Below are 3,965 nucleotides of genomic sequence, written 5' to 3' on the forward strand. Positions count from 1 at the left end.
AAAAACGTCTCAGGTTACGTATGTAACCCTAGTTCCCTGAGAATAGGGAACGAGACACTGCGTCCTCTAGAGGGCGCTTTTGGGGAACGCTGCAGCGTGCCTCGAGTCTGAAGAATGCATAGAAAAACTACATGAAATGGCCGGCGCCAGCGTATGACGTCACCGCGGCGCGTCAGTCGCTGCCGTTGCGTCACTACCGGGCGACCATAACATAAAGAGGCGCCCGTGCAACACAATACATCTTCAAAGTCTGAAGCTTTATCGTCCGAAGCATGGCGAAGAAGCCTAGAGGACGCAGTGTCTCGTTCCCTATTCTCAGGGAACTAGGGTTACATACGTAACCTGAGACGTTCCCTTCCGAAGGGAACTCTCACTGCGTCCTCTAGAGGGCGCTTTTGGGGAACGGTATACCAACACTGCCATGCTGAGGGGAGTGCATGCTAAGCCAGCGAGCACTAAGCAACAATTCTGAGAGGAATTGCCCCTACTAGGACGTGGTGACGGCTGTCAAAACGTTACCCCTCCCGGCCAGAGGCCTGACCTGTTACCCACTTACCAGACTGGGTAGAACCCAGGGCACAGCTCAGGCTTGGAATTATAGTAATTCCTTCTGAGGGAAACGGCTAAGCTTCGATGGAAACTTAGACTTGTCAGAACCAGAAACTACCGCAACATAGGGCCTAGTTCCCTCAGGAACTGGCTCCCATATGAGGGCAGAAACCTGTCCTGGGTCCGTTCAAAGGGCCACTAGTAGTGGCGCGCCCTAATAGTGGATGGTCAGCAGACATCAGCTAAGATATCAAAGGAGTCGAACCCAGGGAACCGGGGTTGTGAGCCGACTCCAATAGATGGGAACAAGGCAAAACGTGTGACCCATACCAAAAAGGGATTTAAAAGAGGAACCCAAACTTGGTGGGAACCTACCAACACGTGGATTTTATAGAAGTGCCCCAGGTGTGTGTGCACTTACCACACTTGTGGTTTTAACTGGAAGACGCCCAGGCATAGCGTGGGACGCTTACCGACATGATCGGATTTAAGGAGAGTGTTTTCCCAGAGGGTTTCACTATCAGCTCCATGCCGTCTGAAGAGACGGAAAGGGGATAACCCTGAAGGTGAGGGGATTGCCACACTAACCCTCCCCTGGACAGAAGCTCGCAAGCTATCTGTCAACAGAGAAGAACATGGAGCTGAGACCATCCTGCAATAGTGGACGACAGTGGAGGACAAAAATCCTGACCCTGATCCACAGGGAGAATCGCTTCTCCAGAAGGGGGCACTGCTGTCTTTTTAGGGAACCCTTAATGAAAAGGGGAAGCGTGCACAGCCCGGTCCACGCGACCTGTATGAAGGTCTGGCAATCTCACGAAGGTGGGTTGGCGCTCATAGAAGACCCTTCCCAGAAGGGGAGCTGCACAACCGAACAGGAGCGAATGCTCTCACTGTTACCCTTCATAGAGGGGAGCATACATCCAGAATAAAGGCTGGAGAGTAGAAACCTGAAGCATGAAGGTCAAGCTCCTACCCTGGGAAACAGGGAGGAGAACTTGGCCACCAAGGAGTGGTGCTCTTATAAGTGAACCCTGGAAAGGGGGCACGCCAACATCCTTGTAGCAGGTCCATAACTCTCAAAGGTCTGTCCCTGGTAGATTCCTACCCTCAGGAGGGAGGAAGCATTCAGTCCTGGGAAGTTGCTCTGAAGGAAACCCTGAATTAGGGGAGCTCAGGTCCGTTCCAGCAATCCTGCGCACAGGGAGGAACGTGAGCTCTTAACCTTAACAAACCCATTCCTCAGAAGGGGGAGCACTCAGTCCTGGGAAGTTGCTCTGAAGGAAACCCTGGATTAGGGGAGCTCAGGTCCGTTCCAGCAATCCTGCGCACAGGGAGGAACGTGAGCTCTTAACCTTAACAAACCCATTCCTCAGAAAGGGGAGCACTGTTTGCCTTGAAAGTTTCTGGGAAGCTCCGAAATGAATAAGGGCAGCTTCCTAGTTCAGACACTTCGTAAACCTTTCCTCAGAAAGGGAAGTGGAACTAGGCCTGGGGAGCGAGAATCGATCCTAAAGTGACGGCTTTCTAAGGTGTTAAACACCGAAGGATGCTCAAACCCTCTGTAGGGGAGACATTCGACAGCCTGGGTGTAGATCCTACATCAAGTGCTGCTTCAGCCCTCAGGCTTAGAATGAGGCGACTTGAAGAGAGTCTCAAAGTAGCGCTCAGATAAAAACCCCTTTCCTCAGAAAGGGGAGCGCACACCGAGAATCAAGACCCCAGCTGGAAAGCGTGTCACCAGGTGGTGCTCAAATAAAAAGCCTTTTCCGCAGAAAAGGGAGCAACCAAACCTGCTCCGAGTCCGCAGCGAGCACTCCGGACTGCTGGTACTCCTATGTAAGTGAACACCTGTCTCAACAGGTGTAGACACTCAGTTTCCATAGAAACCGTATTTAGGAGAGGACACGAAGCGGATCCTCGCACGCAGGCCGTCTGCAACAGAGTTAAACATACTAGTGCAATCTTAAATATAAATATCTTAAGATGCTTACCTAGGGAGAAAGGAAAAATTTCCTTTTGCTCGTTTAACCACTGAAGGGAGAAGCCCGATTGTGCTGGAACGAGTGTTGTGTAGACGGACACCACCATACAACCGGAAGGGAGGGGTGCTCCGTTGAGATGTTTCCACATTCCTTTTCTGAGGGAAAAACACAACACGCAACCCAAACCCTGCAGGCAACACGCCTATCCAGCCATAAGGGGGGCGTAACTAGGGAGTTATGCTCCTGTCTCAACAGGACATAAGTCTACACTAGGCCTGCAAAGGACAGCATAAACATACCAAGGGCAAACCTAAGAAAAACTTAGGGAGCTTACCTTGAAGAGGACAGAGGTCCTATGTGTAATATATGCTGTAAGGGTTGATTTACCGCACAGCCTGTGGAGTGGAGAGGGCAAACACTGCCGTAACCTTAATCCATAGGATCAGAGGGGGCGTCTGCCGTAGACTCGTCGTATTTCTTCTGTGAATAGAGAAAAACATACACAGGTCTGAGACAGTATGAAGTTCCTTCACGTAAAAAATGGATCATACTCACCCATTTAAAAGCATCCTGTTTCATAGAAAGAGGCGGGGTTTTTTTTTTTTTTTTCAGAGACCGCCTGATTCCAGACCGTCCGAAAATTAGGGTTCTATACAGGTAGAACCCCCAAAGGACATCATGGGTCCGGGGAGTGCAGGAAGCTTAAATGGAGACAGGGGAATTAATATGGCGACCCGACTGGACCGAGGGAAGGAGAGGTATTACTCTGACCCCTGCGAGAATTTTGTCTCGCTTGGATGACTTCCCTGAAATCCTGTCTGTCACCTCTCGATCCGCGTCGCCTCCTAGACCTGCTCGCAGGCGGGGGAGGAGCGCGGGATGCAACACTAGCCTTCTGCACCTACCTCCGTTCCTCAGAAGGAGGCGGAGCAGGACCCCTGTGGTGTTCGGGCTAATACCTGGACCTTCGAGGGATAAAGGATTTTTCAGCAGATCGGCTGGGTAGGCTTGGAGCACTGCCATGGTGTGCAGTGCACCCACCGCCTGACCTGCTGCTGCATACGCTCTGCCGTTCAGCAGGGCCGGAGAAGGCAGAGAGGGAGTCTTGAGAGAGAAAGCCCGCCCTGTGGAGAGATAGCATCTCTTCCACAAGGGGCGTCCTCTCATAGCCGTGGTCGCGCAAACCCTCGATACTAGCATAGTTCGCAATGGACGAACTATGAATGCGCGCCGCGTACGGCTTTTTCCAGACCCTCTCGATTTCAGTATGAAGATCGGGAAGGAATGGGAGACTCACCAGAGCTGGATGGTTATGGCCTGAAAAGATATCGCTCGTCAAGGCGACCCCGCGGCGCTATCTTTCTAGCCCGCTTCCACAGCAGGACAAGCCTGGCCGTGGTGCGGTCCATAACCTCTGGCAGCTCTTCGTAT

The sequence above is a fragment of the Garra rufa genome, chromosome 21 (assembly GCF_049309525.1).
Source record: "Garra rufa chromosome 21, GarRuf1.0, whole genome shotgun sequence".
Lineage (NCBI taxonomy): Eukaryota > Metazoa > Chordata > Actinopteri > Cypriniformes > Cyprinidae > Garra > Garra rufa.